Here is a 19,045-nt window from a genome sequence, read left to right on the forward strand (position 1 = left end):
AACTTAGGATATTTATTTGGAGTATACATTACACTCACAGACTGTGACAAAATATAGATGCCATTTCTTAACTGTCTTCATATTTTTGTAACATCATTCATAATGATATCATAATAATCATTTTTTATTGATAAACTATAACCATCCTTAGTCAAGAGGCCAACAGAGATTATTTTCATCAAGAAAGATGAACAATAGTAACAATCACTTAAAATGACACTATTGAATTTGAAAACAAGCTTGATGACTCCTAAAGTCAGGATTAGAACTTGTTTTCCATCTCTCATATTTAGAAATCTCTCATCATTCTCAAATTTTCTACTAACTTAAAATTCTTACAATGAATTGCAAATGTGAACTAAACTTCCGATATCCAATACTTAGGTAGTAGTATCACATATAGAGAAATTATAAGGTGTTATCATATAAGCACTTTGACCAGTAACTAATTGCTTATTTCTCTTTAGCCTATTTGGGTGATAGTCTGTCTGACTCGATTCAGTCTTAAATTTTTTAGCTAGATTGGGCTCAAGACCTATATTTAACTTTTGATCTTGGCTATCGAAGTTGGGTCCAATAAACTCATCATTGTCAAACAATGAGTGGAGTGATAAATTGCCAGCCATTTTAAAAAAAAAAAATATAGACCTAATTAAGTATATAAATTAATCAAGCCTAAAGATATAAATTTTAATTTAAAGGTTCTCTCACTAATTTATATGAATTGTTAGTCTCTACCTTCAATTCGAGGAATTACCATAATTTTTTAGTGGGTACTAGAATCCATACAGATTGTATATGGATCCGAGTATGGCTCGATCAATCCATGTGCATCTATAGGTAGGTTCTCAATCAATTATTTTTTTAAATAATTTTTAGTAATTTATTTTATCCTAGATTTTATTTTAGTAGGCGATGGGCCTCCATTGAAAGTTTCGATTAGGTCCAACCATTAATATGAACTTACTCAGTGATTCTAATTAATGAATGATCAGACCTAAGTATGGCTCAACCAACCCAACCATTCATTAGATAGTACAATAGAAATATCATATAATGAATGATAATTTCATCATTTAGAGAAATACCAGACAGATGGCGCCTGCGATGTCAATTAGAAATAATGGACCCATTACCATTCACCTTAATGGAAGGCTATGATCTAGTTATCACTATAACCAGCTCATTTTATGGACCTAATAATCTAAAAAATTTGGTTAACACAATTAATAGGATTAAATATATAGATGAGCTAATCTCAATCCTTCCATTGACTTCATCAAGTCAGATCAAGATGGACTAGAAATACGTCAATCTAACTGACAAGTCATCAATCCTCCCACTGACTTCATCAAGTCATGATGAAGATTAAGATAAGTCGAATTAAGAGCACCTAAATCAGTCACAACTGATTTTTTAGTAAGCACAGATCAAATCCCAATCATTAAACAACCTAATCAAAACATGATTTATCATGTTGGCTAGGTAAGTGAGATCGATGGGAGGGATATGTCATTAACTCATCATAGACTCAATCTATATAAGTAGCTTCCAATTAGAGACCACCGGTCAAGACTGCCAAACACCTAAATCAGTTTCAACTCGATCAACTTATAGATTTTGGTTCGACCACTGAGCTAGAGATCAAAATTCATTTGGATTTAATCAAAGACATAGACTCGACCAACTACAACTATTGTATTGGCTCTAAAAAAATCTTGATTTAATCTAATTCAATTTTTTATTAGACTTAATCAATTTTTTTATTTAGTCCATTTAATCTTTAATTCTAACCCTAGGGTCTAACCCAATTAGGAGGAATTGATCAAGCTAACCCATAAATCCATCACTCATATTTTTAGTGAATGACATTAGATCTTTAATTCATAATTCTAGATCTAATATATTTAACTTAATTCTTAATTAAGTTTGAAGCTTTGGATAGGGATTCGATATTTAAAAATAATTTTAAATTTTATAAAATATTTTTATAATTAATTTTCATGCATGATTATTTAGATCTGAACTTGAATCGGCTCACCCTTGGATTGAGCCAACTAAATACAATGGGTCGACTAAGTTTTGAGACTTAGTTGACTCATTGATGATGAATTATAAATTATATTTTTAGCTTGTTTTATTAAGTCAGCTCAACAGAAAGTAAGTTGACTAACCATGGTCTTGAGTCGATCTAAACAAAACTGAGTCGACTTAACAGGCAAACTACAATAATTATAATAATTTTATATCAAAATAATTCTATATAAATAGTAATAAAATCAATCATAAATTATTTTAAAACTATTCTAAATATATTTATGATTCTAAATTTTATTTGCAATGATTAGATGCAACTATTTTTCATATAATATATCACATATACAATCGTAGGATTTCACAGAAAAGTAAAGTTTCTCTTTCACATTCATCTTCATGAGACAAAGTCACAATAGCACCCCTACACATCATAACAGAATTCAATTAAATAAAAAAAGAGAGATCAAATCTCTATTATCTCCTATGATCGGAAGGCCTGGTGACAAATCCGATCCAACTACTTCGCTACTCAGATCATCTAATCTAAATAATTTAAATATAATCTAAATTATTTTAGATCTGATTATTATATTTTGATCATATTAAATGTAGATAATAATCATCATAAATAAATATCATATACTTTAATTTAAAATTAAATTTTATAAAGATCAGCACAAACTAAGACAATCTTTGCACTGTAAGGGGTAAACCTTACCGTGGGATAACCTTATTTTAGTTTGTGTGATCTGATCTATAACTAATTTTAGATCTAAAAATTATATATCAGATTTAATCAAAATTAAATTATAGATCTAAATACATATAACATCATATCATATAGAACCGTGGCTCTGATACCACTGTTGGAATGCGCAGAGATTTCGTGCATGTATTTTAAAAATTTTATAATGAAAAAATATAAGATTAACTATTTAATTTATAAATGTATGCATAAGATCTAATCTTAAAACTTCTACAAATAGATCTATGATATGAATTTATATGCATAAAAATTTGAATGTAAAAAAACAAGCCCATGAACAAAAATCAACACACAGTAATAAATCTAATCTACCATTATTAGGATTTCGAATCCAATACCTGAGGATGGATAGTCGAACTCCATGATCGAAAATATGGATCTGAAAGTTTTCACTGATCATTCATAGCCGCACAAGCGTCCAGCCTCTACGGATGGTCCACACGAAGTCCTCAGACCGATCAGCCCTCCGTGGGAGTGCTAGCTCGTGCAGTCGGCTTCTAATGGTGGATCTGATTTGATCTCCTTCTTTAATCATCTTAGATCTTTTCGATGTCGAAGATGGATCAACGGAGGATGTTGGAAGGTGGAGAAAACTTACATAAAGATTCTCTTCTCTTTGGTTTTTTCCTCACCCAGAAATCTTAGAATGATTCTAGATCTCTCACCTGAGAGGAGATAGATCTCCTCCTTTGCACATGCCAAGAAGATAGAAGCCCATCCCAAACCTTGCACCCCAAAAGGATGTTCGGCCCCTCTCTTTCTCAGGTATCTCATGGTGAAAATTAAAGATTTTTATGGCGCACAAAATTATAAGCATTTTATGGTTGCTGCATAAAAAGAATTGGGATGAGATAAGGACTTGTTCGAGTCAAATTCAAACCCCTTTGAATTTCAAATCAAATGCCACTTAACCCATCCATATCCAAATGAAAGAGGAGACCAAACAAGCTTTTTGGCATAGGAAATAAATCAGGATACTTTCTTTTGTCGCACATATTAGAGGCCTTTCACAAATTGTCGGCATGTAGGAGGATAAGGATATGGTTTTAGGTTTAAATTTAAACCTTTTGAATTCAACTTAAAACCAACCTAATCCTATCACTAATGGGTGACAATAGGAGGGCTTTGGCATAGATTATTTAGCACACAAACCAATTTGTGTGATGAAAGAAGGTGTGAAGAGAAGGGAAGGTGCAAGGGAGAAAGTCCAATCACATTGGACTCTAGGGTTTAACCAATTAAGTTCCTAATTAGGTTTTATCCAAACCCAATTCAATTAAACCCAAATTAATCATGATAAACCTAATCTAATTAAGCTCCCATAACCTCAATTAAATCTAATCAAATCAGCAAATTAACTGAGCCATAGATCTGATCAAATCAGGATCAATTCTTTCTTATCGATTAGGTCATCTCATAACCTAATCGGACCTGAATTAATTGAATTAGATTCAATTAGACTTGATTCAGACTTTTAATACTCAATCAAATTGAGTTGATCAATGATCTAATCACTGACTAATTTTTCATTAATGATAGAGTCCTAGTCCAGTGGGACCCTTCACCAAAGTCCCAGTCCAGTGAGACTCTTCAATAGAGTCCTAGTCTAGTGAGACTCTTCAGTAGAGTCTCAATCTAGTGAAATTTTTCAGATCAGCCATCTAATCAGAGAGAAACTTGTAATGTGTGTGACCCTATAGGTTTGAATCTAAGTCGGTAGCATAGGAACAGATTTCTATACCAATTTGAATAACCATCTAGCAATGGTACCCAATGTCCGGATAGACCGAATGTATGCAAAGCAATACTCAAGAATCTACTTGGATACAGTTACCGTATAATTCATTCCTTTAATCCTTGATGTAAGGATGACTTAGAGTTTAAACTGTCAACTCCTAACAGTGCATCCATTATGTATCTCAACCTAATAAATTCTGTAACTCCTCACAAGGATTGTCCTGGCCAAGGTCTTACAAAATTAAAACACCAAGCATTCTTTTCAATTCCTTAGAGTGATCAATTTCATCTTGACTCATGCACCGACTTCACAAATACTTGACTGTGCTCAGAAATCTTTCAATCCTGAATTAGAAATTCAGGTAGTCTGATATCAAAGCACAGTAAGTTGCTTGCAAATCATCATGATGATCTCAGATCAGAGGGACACTTATACCCATATCCCTTCGGAGTAACTCTTGATAGTAGAGTGCTCTGAAATTGATCACGTTCAGTAAAATGTACTCTTAGATTTTACTTGCATACCATACCAGCGTCTCTACGTTCCTTGGTTAAGAGGACAACCAACTTATATAGCACACAACGACCTACACTTGATATAGCTATCATTTTAGTAATAACCTATCATTTTATCGTGAATTTATTTAAAAATTAAATGATAAATCTTTTTTATCGATTTAAAATAGTTCTAAAGACTTTCATCATAATACAGAAGTTCGATATATAAGATGTATAAGCTTGTAATAAAAATTATCAAATAAATATTTTATTAATAATTAATTCATATATAATTATATTAATAAGCATAATTATCAATAGACTAACGATTGACTTTGAGACATAATTTTCAACAAAACTTAGGCCAGAAACATCCCAACCTCATAAATAGGTGCCAGTTGGGCGCAAACAACATCATGAACATGGCCGACAACAACTATCAAATTTTGTGAAGTATCAACTTTAGATGCGAGTCCAAATTGATAGACTCCGCATAGGATCGACTTCAGATGTGAGTCTGAATTGACAAACTCCATATTGGATCAACTTTGAATATGAGTTCGAATTAATGGACTCCACATCGGATCAACTTTGGATGCGAATTCAGATTGATGGACTGCATTGGACCAACTTTTGATGTCAGTTTGAACTAATAGACTCCACATTAGATCGACTTTAGATGCGAGTCCAAACTTACAGACTCTATATATAATTGACTTCAGACATGGAACTGAAATTATCAGCTTCAAATACTTGTCTAAACCGATGATCGCCACATGGGATCCATGTCAAACACTTATCCTAGCTGACATGTTTTAGTTCGAAGTGCCTGTACCATGATCTCAGACTTAGAAAAATAAACAACAAGTACATTGGGGCAAATAAATCAAAAAATGAAGAAAAAAAAAGTTCATTAATAAAGAAGTTCATTATAAAAGATTGGAAAAATAAAAACATAAAACTAAACTAAGGAGTCTCCTCAGCAGTAGGCTTGAATGGAGGCTCAAAAGCAACTTCGATGGTTAGGACAACCTTAGCCTCGATGGTAGATGATGGCGCAGCCCGATCCTCCTCGATTTCATTATCACTAGCTTCGAGGTTGAGGTAGCTCATATTGATTGTTGGAGAAAAGCCAAGCGACCTACGCCTTGTAGGCTTTAAATCTGAGGCCATAGGCCACCGTGGAGCCTTCGACGACTTCAACTTCAAAATCAGTGGAGGCCATGAACCACTCCATGGCCTGGGACTTAGCCTCGATGATTGCCTTCGACTTCTCCAAGGCAGCCTAAGCTTCAACCACCTCCATCTTCTCCTTGGTAGCCTTGAGCACCACCTCACCAAGCTCGAGTGCCTCTTCCAGTTCGGCGATCTTCCACCGATGCACCTGCACAGCACCCTGCTCCATAATAACGAGACCCTCGAGGACCTCAAACTTCTCACGAGCAACTAGGAGCTCAAACCAGGCCTAGGATGCCTCCTCATCAGCCATGTTCTTCACCTCTTCGGCAGCCTTCATCCGAGCCTCAGAGGCTTGAAGCTTCTCCTCTAGTGAGAGCTTCACTCAGTTGAAACTGACAAGGCCCTCACTGAGAATAGTGACATCATAGGCCAACTGTAAAAGAAATATATGCCAAGTCAGGAACATCGACTTCAAGTAGGAAAAATAGATTAAAGGAGAGATTCTTATCTCGAGAAGACCTGCATAGTAGGAGCCCACCACCTCATCTAGGGATGAGATTTTCTATCCGACTAGTCGGATGAAAGTAGAATCATCTTCATCAGCTCTTAGACAAGCTGATGATTTTGGAGAATGGAGTTACTACTCCAAACTTTCATGCTAGAGTAAGGAACCCCTCCTCAGTCTCTAATAAGGAGGGGCCAACCGCAAACCTCGCCATTGAAGTCGGCACCATTGGGGAGATCGGTATGGTTGCTGGACAAGGCGGGGATGGAGTGCATCGGGAAGGTAGCACCGGGCTCAGAATGCGACCCAACTCAGTATAGGCTAGAGGAGTTGATCTCAAGGGCATGGCGGAGATGACCCTAGGCTCATCGTCGATCTCAATCGACTCCATGCTCAAGGTCCCTAATGGTGGTGCGGGGATTAGGAAAGAAGTCATTGGCCTCAACTTCTTCTACTTCTTAGGTGAAGGCTCCCCACCTGAGGAGCCCAATCTTGTCTTCAGGGCCAACTTTATGGACTCCAATGATGGCCACATCACTACAAAACCAAATAGAGATTGTTAGTATGAAATCCAAGTCAAAAAAAATCAGTTATACCCTAAGGTAACGCCAACTGATGTCGGTGTCATACAATGCCTGCTTGGTCGCCAACTCCTTCAATTTTAGTACCTCAACATCAAGCAGGGAGTGATAGTCCTCATCATCCTCGACAAGAACTGACATATCCTTATTGGGTGAAAGCTAAGGATCACCCCAGATCCAATTAAAGTCCTAAGGCAAATCCAAGGAAGCAAAGAAGAAATGGCTTTTCCAACCATGGACCGTAGAGGGAAGCCCTTTAATGAACTTATAGCTTTACGAGGAGAAAAGTACCACCATTCTTTCTCATGAGAATATCTTTTTAAGGTGAATATTGCTCTGAAGAGGGAGCACCTCAGAGCGATCTCAAGAAAATCATGAAGAATGATGAAGATAAAGATCACTCGGATCGATTTCAAGGTGATCTGAGTAGGAAGGACCATGTAAAAGTCTAAGATGTTACTGATGAAGAGATAAAGTGGAAGATGGAGGCCAACCCAAAGGAACTCCTTATATATGGTGACTCACCTCTCTGAAGCCTTGATGACCTGATCTTCTCGACCAGAACTTCTAATCGAAAAGACATAAGGATGGAGTATTGAGTTCGGAACCTCCTCAAGTCGAACTCTATAATGTTGGACTCTTTATTGTTCGGGCTCTAGAAATCTCTGAATCCCCATATGAGACTATCTAAGCCTTGGAGATCAGGAGATCAGTGCCTAGATGAGGATCCGATTCAGCAATTGTCTAAGGATTCCCCTCAGACCTAACCCGGGGAGGAGTTCATTATGGATTTCAGCTACCCCAACAACTTTTAGCCCTGGCCTTGCTGCCATTAGAAGCCATAAAAGAAAGAAGAGGTAGAAGTAAACTTACAAATAGAATAGGAAGGTTGAGAGAAAAATCAAGCAAGAAAACAAAAAAAAAGCAAAGGAAGAAGAAAAGGAGAACCAATCAGAAAGCGGGGAGCTTGCTCTAAAGATCAAGGGCACAATGGAGCCAGAGAAGATGATGGCACAAACAACAACAAGCACCCACTAGCAGTGGCAATAGCGGAGCAGCAAAAGATTTGACAAAGAAAATAGAAGAAAAGGAGAAGAGATTGGGTCTATTTATACTATCCATCAATGGCCCGGATCAAAGCACCAATGCACCAGATATAATGAGCATTAGGGACACTAGATTGTACAACCGTTCATCGCATCGCCCCCTAATTGTGCCATGTAGATAGACTCGTAGGGGGTAACTCGGGACCTACCGATGATCGATGCATGGAAAACCACCATGGATTCAAAAATAACTACCGAATCACTATTTAAAATCATTATGATGCGGTGCTTCGGGCCATCCACACCTCATTATTGCGGTAAGATTTGCAAAATGGCGCATTAATGAAGCTCTGAAATTCTCTTTACCAAATAATGCGAATTAAATACTTTGACTTAGAGATCATACTAGGAGCTGAGGTCGGGTCTCTTAAGCCAACTACCTCCTTAGCCCAAAGTGATGAAGTCACTTCAGATTCGAAAGTAGGGGGCAAGTTTTATGAAAAGAATCAACCATCCAACCTCGATCTCTCTTATCTCGGGTTGAAGCGAGGCATTCACCTCAAACCTGTTACCGATGACACATATGGAAGCAACATCAATCCCAAAAGGATCTCCTCAGAAGGAATGGAAGATCGGACAACCAAATTTTTTTGCCAAGATGATTCCTTGATATTGGCTATAATCCGACTCCAAACTCAGACACACTACGACCCTAGGATTAGAATCATGCCGACAACACAAGACAAACTCCGAACCATCAGGCTGTTAAGAAGGAAAGATTGACTCGATGAGATCTCCCAAAATCTCGAAAGATTTTCTTCAATCTCAAGCATAGGAGCTAAAATCATGTAATTAATGCCTACCAATAACCTGCGATCCTCACGTTCATGGGCAAAATATATGCGCAATGAATCACTCAATGTTTCAAACCTTGGTTCAAAAACAACATTTCCACAAAATACAATGTACCTTTTTTGTATTTTGCTTATACAATTTTTTCTGCAAATGCAATGTGCCTTTTTGTGTTTGCTAAAAAATCCTCAATGTAGGAATAAATGGGTTGGTGTCTCCATTCAAATTAAGCTTATCTTCTCATCCAAAATTCCCTTCTGAATCTGCCAGGAAAAGTCGCAAACTTTATTGTTAAGGAGGTCATGTAGACATAAGAATCCAGTGAGAAAGATTTAAGAGCTCCACCACACTATTGTCCCATATGTTGAATTCAAAACTAAGGTCTGGGTTGCAATGTTTGCTTGTTTTTATGAAGGAAAGAGTCCCACAATCAGCAGTCCTGAAATTTTCTAATAGTTGTTGCACGGTCATGATCTATTACTTCTGGCTTATATCATAGATGTGAAACAGGTTCTTGGGCCAGGTTAGATTAGCAAGCGCATTATCTGCTAACCCAAACATGCAACAACTTGAAGATCCTGGCAGCCCTTGACTATGATCGGAGCCAACAAACAACCCGGCTTGGTTTTAACACACGAGCTCTATTTAGCAGGATGCAGGATGCAGGCTGGGCTTACATAATATTGTGGACAAAGGCTCGATCCGTCACGTGAGGTATTGTTCGCTCGGCCCATGGGCCTTACGGTTTTTTCCTTTAAAAGGCGCCTCACATAGGAAGAATTTTTTTCTCCTTATAAATGTGAGTCCCCCTTAACTCACAACTGATGTGGGACTATTGGTGCTCTCCATATTATTAGAACCACAACAGATCCCCCCAATCAAGGGGGATTCTGATGTGTACAGTCCGAGGAGCCCCACAGTCAGCTGAGGCAGACCTCAGTCCCAAAAAATCGAGGCGGACCTCGACCCCTTTCTGCCATGCCATTATTGCGGATAAGAGCTCGATCCATCATGTGAGATATTGTCTGCTCTGGCCCATGGGTCTCACGGTTTTACCTTTTAAAAGGCGCCTCCGTAGGAAGAATTTTTTCTTCCTTATAAGCACGAGTCCCCCTTGACTCATAACCGATGTGGGACTATTGGTGCCCTCCACATTATTAGAACCACCACAGATAACATGCTTTCTAGCTAATTATATAAGCATTATCATGAAAAATGACAATTTGTTGCACTGAATATCTAGTCCGAAAGAGAAATATTACCAAGGGCACTTGTAATCTTAATTGGTGTAAGGACCATGTATTTAGTCACATATTGGTTATCTGCTGAGAAGATCTTGAATATCTATATAAGGTTAAGGAATCCAAATAATATCTTTCGGCTAGTCTTTTTATTACAAATGATATATGTTAGAACCGATTCAGCCCATAGTCTATATGGACTAGGAGATACTGCAGTATGAGTTCAATAAGGATGATCATAGGCTAATCATAGTATTTATAAATGAATATATGGATTTAGACTCTTAGTCTAACGAAGATATCAAGATTTAAATGAGAGAAGTATGTGAGGATTTATATGGGTACGTATTTAGTCCCACATCGATTATTCACTGAAAAAATTTTGAATATTTATATAGAATTAAAAAATTTAAATAATATCTTTCGACTAATAATTTTTGATGAGGTTATGAATTATTACAGTTGGATCTACACACACAGACACATCCAACCTAGCATTCAATTTTATGCATTCGTGGATATGGAAGATGATGCATATCAGTCCTTCTCGGCATCCCTTTGGTTTTTAGAATCCGACGCCCCATATTGACCGATTGCTCTACAAATTGTGATTTGTGGGGACATGCAAGCGACCATTATTTGCAAAGTCATCAATGAGCATCTAACTGGATTTTTTAAAAGAATAAAAAAATGAACGCTAGCATGTTCCAAAATAGTCTGATTCCAATGATCACAGAAGTTCACATATTAAATGTTTGGCAGTTTTGGACCTTTTTGCCATACCAAAACGTATATTCCGCACCTGCATGACAATATATTATGCATGTCCAATAGTCATTTTTAGTCATTATAGTGAAAATATTAGATGATGATCCAAAAAAGTACTACACATAAATTATAAAATTAAAAATACTATAAATAAAATATAAAAATCGTAAACAACAAAGTTATATATGTAACCTATTAAATCTTCTACTGGCCCATTAATTGATACAGTATATACTTGATATTTTACTAATTGTTGGGTTTTAGGCTTCTCTTGCCGTGTAATGAAACAGGGTCCTCTTGCAACTATTCCTTGGGCACCATGTTGAAAAGAGAGGAGGTGCTCTAGGAGCGTTCTCTAGTTATAAAAGGTAGGAGGGGTGCTAGTAAAAGTTGGGCGCGAAGAAACTTCCATGGTAGGGGGGTTTGGGAGGAAAGAAAATTATTTTTCAATCTCAACATCTCCTTCATCTCTTGGTGATATGATCTTCTCTATTAGATTTCTTGGAAAATATCTCTTTTTTTATTTATCTTTCTTCTATTCTCTTTAGGTTATTTTCTCTTGGTAAACTTTTATAAAAGATCCTCTATTTGTTATAGTGGATTTATTGCTCCCTATTAGCTTGGAATTTGGGTGAACAAAGTTAAACTTTAGTGTATCTTGCCAATATTATTTTTATTTCTTTATTATTTTCTATAGTTGTTCTTCAGTTATAATAATTGGTATCAGATCTCAAAGCTAAGGCAAAGAAAAATAATGGACTATTCATGGTGATGGGTGGTCCAACTAAATTTGAATTTCAAAGATTTAGTAGCACCAACTTTATAGTATGGAAGTTAACATTGCAGGTTGTATTGATGAAGAATGGGAGCAATATTGTTGACCCAAAGATTGATACTGATGAATACAAAATATTTGAATATAAATTTTAGCGGGATATCGAAATATCAGTATATAATTTTCGCTGACAAGATATCGAAATACCAGCACACAATCTCCACTGAAAAGATATCAAAGTACCAGCGCACATCCCCTACTGACAGAATATCAATTAAGTACCAGTGCATAATATCGACTAGTAGAATATTAAAATACCAGTGCATAATCTCCATAAAATACCAATGTACAACTCCTACTGATAGAGTATCAAAGTACTAGTACACAAACCCCACTAATAAGGTATCAAATTATCAGTGCACAACTCCTCCTATAGTGATATCAATGTACAAGTACATAACCCCCACTAGTAGGATATCAAAGTACCAATATTTAACCTGTACTAGCTAGATTCGATACATAGTGAGACTGCAAGTCAAAATCTATCTCAGATCAAAATATTATTTCATATTCTAATTCAAAAAATTCATAAACTATGCAACACTGAAATCAATTAGATAATCCATATCAAATTCAATATGTACATTTATAAAACATTTAACATTTCAGAAAAAGAGCATATTCGGCAATCCAAAATATAATGTATCGAATTTATATATCATGAATAATTCAATACAAAAAAAAATTTATAATTTACTAATAAATCTAAAAAAAAGAAGCATTACTTATCTCACACGTACTCCAATAAATCCATATAATTTCATAATTTTTTTTAAAATCTTCAATTCATAGATCACACCGCAGTATCCCACGATTGAATATCTTCTTGTCAAGATAACTATACCTCTATATATAATTAAGTCCAATATCAAAAAGGATATGAATGACTAAAGAAGACATGATGAATGGTAGTTACATCCTATGGTCAAAATCAATCTGGTCATGATATTTTTATTCCATCATTATCAAATTAGGATACAGATAATTCAATAGAGATTGAGAGTGATCAAATTAGTAGTATCCGACAAGAGTCAAGATAGAGACCAATACGGTACTCGATGATCAAAAGTCAGTTCGATCAAATAATTTCATTTAATCAAGATCAGATTAAAATATGATTGGCTTCATAAAGATCAAATAGATCAAGTCTGATGGTATCCGAATTTGATCAAGGTGGGTACCAGCACACTATTTGATGATGGTGGATCATAATTCTTCACTAAGTTCCATCAAAATCATCAAAAGAAAATTCTTTACTCGATCAATTTTAGAGAAATAAATTTTATAGAGAGAAATAATTCTAGAAAAAAAAATTTGTAGCGAAAGAAAGTAAATTTTTTTAGAAAGAGAAAGTAGAGAGAAATTAAAGAGGAAGTGGATAGAGAAAGCGGAGAGAGAGGGGTAGGAGAGAGAGGGAAGAAACTCCCTTCTTTTTTTTTTTTTTTTTTTTTTCTTTTTCCCTCTCTCCCTTTGGTTCCACGATAAAATAGGGGAGTATTTTCCCCCTTTCTCTTAGAGCAGTGGATCACCGTCCGTATGGCTCTAGCCAACGGTGGCTGGAGCTGCAACAATGCAACTAGTGGACCCCAGACTGATGGTCAATAATGCCTTTTGATGTCAAAAAATCAAAAAAAAGGGATGGAACAACCAAACCAAAGGAGAGGGGTTTTCAAACCAATTTTTGGTAATTCCTAGTGGAATCTGGCCGGCGATGGCTCATTAGAGATAGGAGAAGAAGGAAGAAAGATAAAAAGACTATGAAATAATATTTTATAAGATATTTGATTCAGTTATTAATTTGAACTAAAATTGAATATTAATTATTAAATTTTATTCTACTGTTACTTTAAGATATCATGATAAAACCTCTTATATACCAATGGAGAGTTTTCTCCATGAGTATGCAGTGGTTGCTGCAATCCCTACACTCACGATCTTGGATCAAAGGTGTGACAATTAATATGGTATCAGAGCATAAATTGATGAATTATGACACATAAAATTAGACATCAATGTAGGTGGGTAGATATTAGAGATATTAGAACGATAACTTATATTAATTGTGACATAATTTAGAAACTTATATTTGACACAAGTGTATTGATAGATTTAAATCAGAGCATGCAGTAGAAGCATAATGGTCTAGATTATTTTCAAGCAGATCATAACAGTAATTTGATTTGAAAGATATTATGATAAAAGATTCTATTTTAAAATTAAAGAATGACTATAACATGAGGTAAAAGAAACTTTAAATTTTTGAGGACTTGAGCAAGAAAAATTTTAAGGATAAATTTTTTTTCTAAAGGAGGAGAATATAATACCCATCTTATCAACCAATTTAAAATAGTCGGATAAATCTTAAAGTGATAGAAAAAAAATTTTAAAAAAAAGAGAGAACTCTCATTGGGAGTCTTCTCCCATTGGACTCCCAATCAGAGTCCATGTATGATACCCCCTCCACCCCTATTTATAGGGGTTCAGCTTCCCCTTCTAACCGATCAATAATCGGTGGCCATCCTTATCAGAGAAGCCTTCATCTTCTCTAAACACCCACCTTGTGTCAATCTTGAATCCTTACCAAAGACAACGTATGAAACTCCTATTTGTTTTTCTATCTTTCCTGCTACATCTTCTCCTACTCTAGTGAGCCACCACCAGCTGGATGCCATCGAGAATCATCAAAAATCGATCAATTTAAAAACACCTCCCCTGCTTCAATTTGGTTGTTCTACCCCTTTGATTTTTTTAGCACCGAAAGATGTTGCTGACCATTGATCTAGGAGTGCATCGTTGTAAACCTAGCCACCACGGGCCAAAGCCATATGACCGGCAGTGATCCACTGCTCCGAGAGAAAAAGGGGGAAACAATCCTCTAGTTTACCATGGAACAAAAGGAAGAGAGAAAAAGAAAAAAAGAAAGAAAGAAAAAAAAAGAAGAGAGAGGAAGTTTCTCTTTCTTCCCCCTCTCTTGTATCTTTCTCTTTCCACTTTCTCTCTCCACTTTCTCTCTAGTTTTTCTCTCTCCTTTCTCTCCAAAAAATTTCACCTTCTCTTTACAAAGTTTTCTATCTAAAATTATTTATCTCTATAAAATTTATCTCTCTAAGATTGATAATGTAAAGGACTTTCTTTTGATGATTTTGATCAAGTTTAGTGAATGATCCTCATATGTGATCATCGAACAGTATACTGGTATCCATCTTGATCAGATCCAGATATCATCAGATTTGATCTATTTAATTTCTATGGAGTCAATTGTATCTTAATATAATCTTAATTAAATAAAGTTATTTGATCAAATTGATCTTTGATCGCTGAGTATCATGTTGGCCTCTATCTTGATAATTGTTGAATGCTACTAATTTGGTCATCCTCGATCTCTATTAAACCACCTGTATTTTAGTTTAATCATAATCGAATAAAATTATTATGATCAGATCAATTTGGACCATAGGGTGCAACTATCATTCTCATGTCTTCCTTGATTAATTGTATCCTTTCTAATTATTGGACTTAATTATGTATAGGGATATAATTATCTCGATAAAAAGATGTCTAGTAGTGGGATACTGCAATGTGACTATGAGTCAAAGATTTTGAAAAAAAAAATTTGAAATTATATAGATTTATTGGAGTATATGTGAGGTAAATAATATTTCACTTTTTTTAGATTTATCAGTAAATTATAAAATATTTTTTATATTGAATTATTTATGATTTATAAATTTAATACATAGTATTTTGATTATCTGAGTATTCCTTTTTTTTGACATGTTAAATGATTTATGAATAAACCAATTGAATTGGATATGAATGGTCCAATTGATTTCAGTATTGCATGGTTTGTGAACTTTTCAAATTTAAATATGAAACAGTGTTTTAATCTAAGATGGATTTTGAATTACGATCTAATTATGTATCAAACCCAGCAGTGGGGATTAAATATTGGTACTTTGGTATCCCGCCGGTAGGAGTTGTGTGCTGGTATTTTGATACCCCCTAGTAGAGATTGTACGCTAATACCTTAATACTCTACCAGTGGGGTCAGTGCACTGGTACTTTGATATCCCATCAATAGAGTTGTGCATTGGTATTTCGATATCCTATCAGTGAGAATTGTATGTTGGTACTTGGATACTCTACTAGTATATTGTGTGTTATATTTTGGTATCCAATCAATGAGGGTTGTGCACTGATATTTCAATACCTTATCAGTGAAGGTTGTATGTTGATATTTCGATACACTATTAGTAGAGGATGTGCATTGGTATTTCGATACTCTATCATTGGGGGTTATGCAATAGTACTTTGATTTAGTTATGGCATCGAGATGAACGTGATATTTTAAAACAAATTGATTTATAAAAAAAAATAAATTTATATAGATCTTATTTGGATTAATGTTGTATATTTTGATTGATGTATCTTGCATGCTTATTCTCAGTATATTATTATTACTAAATTTATCTAGCTAAAATGTATATTATTTACTGGGCTATCTAGCTCATTACTTTATATTTTACTATTTTACATATTTAAAGATCTAGCTTGATCTGGGGCTTGTATATGGAAGAGCGAATTAAAAATAAAATTTGATATCTTTATTTTAGATTAGGTGATATAAAATTATAAAATATTATTTTGTAAGATATTAGATTTAGTTATTTGAACTAAAGTTGAATGTTAATTATTTAAATTTTATTCCACTGTTACTTTATAATATCATGATGAAATATCTTGCATGCTTGTGAGGAAAGTTCTTCATGAGTATATGGTGGTTGCCATGATCACTTGACTTGCGATCTTAGAACGGAGGCGGGACACTTAATGAACATGCTTGTAATATATAAAATAGATTATTGATAGAAGCAGTAGGACAATAGAGTCAACACTTACATCTATGCATAGCGAAGAAAAGAATACAAATTGCAAGATAAAACAGAAAAATGATTCAGATGCTAATGAAAACAAAAACAGAAATTTTTAGTCAACTAATCATAAATAGAAAACTTCAATAAAATCAGCAATATAGAAAATTTTGTATCAGCAAATCACACAAAAATATAAAAACCAGCTAGTTAACTAAAAAGAATTTGTAATGCAGAAATTTTCTGCCGACAAGATGCAATCAAAATGGTTATGAATTTCATGATAAATGAAGGTTCATTGCAAGAACTCAACCTACTCATACAAAAACATATACCTGTCCATCATCCAAAGTCCAATATGTAATAAGGGCCTCCAATTGAGTTGGAGGGATCCTATCACTTAGAAAGATTATCATTTTTCTAGTCCACCTTTAGTTGTGCCTTGTAGTCCCTCCACTTCTTACTAAGTGATTTCCAGATCCAATTCTTATAAATAGGCTCAATATTATAATGTCTATACATTTCATATTTAAACCAGATAAAGCATTGGGCATGGATTTTTTTGGATGCCCAATGTTGTTTAGGAAATTTTTTAGACTTACATTTTTTAGGAATCCCACTAGACGTCGGATATTTTTGATAGAGAAATCGTAGTTGAAAAAATTTGGAAGAGTTTTAGGATATCATATTTTTGATAGAGAAATCGTAGTTGAAAAAATTTGGAAGAGTTTTAGGATATCTGGACTCTTTCATCTATCTTATGATATCTGAGATTTTTTTTTTTTTTGTGATGTCTTATAATCTTTTTTATGAGCAGTAGAAGAATTAGAAGAATCATGATTGTTTTGGATTTTTTGGATGTGCCATATGGTTTAGAAAAATTGTTGGATGCACGCTTTTTTCTTGGAGCAATCCCATGAATGCTTTTTTGGTAGAGAAATCATGGTTCGGCATAGAATTTTCTTTGGACGCCCAATGTTGTTTAGGAAATTTTTTAAACTCATATTTTTTAGGGATCCCTCTAGAGTTTGGATGCTTTTTTGTTAGAGAAATTGTAGTTGGAATGATTAGGAAGAGTTTTAAGATATGTGGATTCTTTGATCTACGATGAATGAAAACTTTTATATGACTAGGATACTATCGTATGGTTAATATATATTAATCACATAAATCTAGAAATATTAGCTAATATGGTAATTTATGACAATTTTCTTTGGATGCACATTTTTTTTAGATGCATGAGAAAATATTTTTGTTGAAGGAGTGTGCGATATTTATTTTGGATGCATGTAGAAGTATTTTTTAAGAGAAATCATGGTTGGAGAAGAATGGAAGAGTTTTAGGATGTTTGGACTCTGATATCTTTTGTATAATTAGGATAGTATCATGCAGTTAAGATATATCAATTGCATAATTTTAGAAAAAAAATAGCTAATATTATAATCCACGGGAATTTTTTAGACACATATTTTTTAAATTTGGATGCAAGTGAGAGTTTGATTTTTTAAAGCAATCAGCATGATTTTTCCTCTTGGACATATATGCAATTACTTTTTTAAAGAGTCATGGTTGGAGAAGAATGGAGAGAGTTTTGAGTGCTTAGACTCTTTGATCCATAGTAGATGAGAAATACCATCATACGGTTGAGAAATATCAATCATATAATTGTTACAAAAATTGGGTAATATAATAATTGATGTATGTATAAAATGGCACACGATTATGAGCAAGATTAAATTATGAAAATTTAAAATTATCCATATATATGATCAAGATTTTAATTAATTTTGATCTTAAATTACATCAACCAAATATAGAATATTTAGAGTCTCGTAATGAAATCATACTAATTATATCACATTTATCGGTATTTTACATAAATTCCTTAATTAGTATATGAATTATCATCTAAATGCCAGCATTTTATGCTTTATGCCACAAAAGATTAATAAAATGCTAGCATATGTAAAAAATGCCTTATATTTTATAACACTTTTTAACAGTTAGAAGCACTTGAGACTAAATGCCACTAGAAAAGAATTTTTACCCACATAAAATAACAAATGCCACTATGATTATGCGGCTAATCAAAAATTTTGTTGTAGTGCAAGATGAGTGGATTTGAACAT

Source organism: Elaeis guineensis, chromosome 2 (assembly GCF_000442705.2).
Source record: "Elaeis guineensis isolate ETL-2024a chromosome 2, EG11, whole genome shotgun sequence".
NCBI classification, from domain to species: Eukaryota; Viridiplantae; Streptophyta; class Magnoliopsida; order Arecales; family Arecaceae; genus Elaeis; species Elaeis guineensis.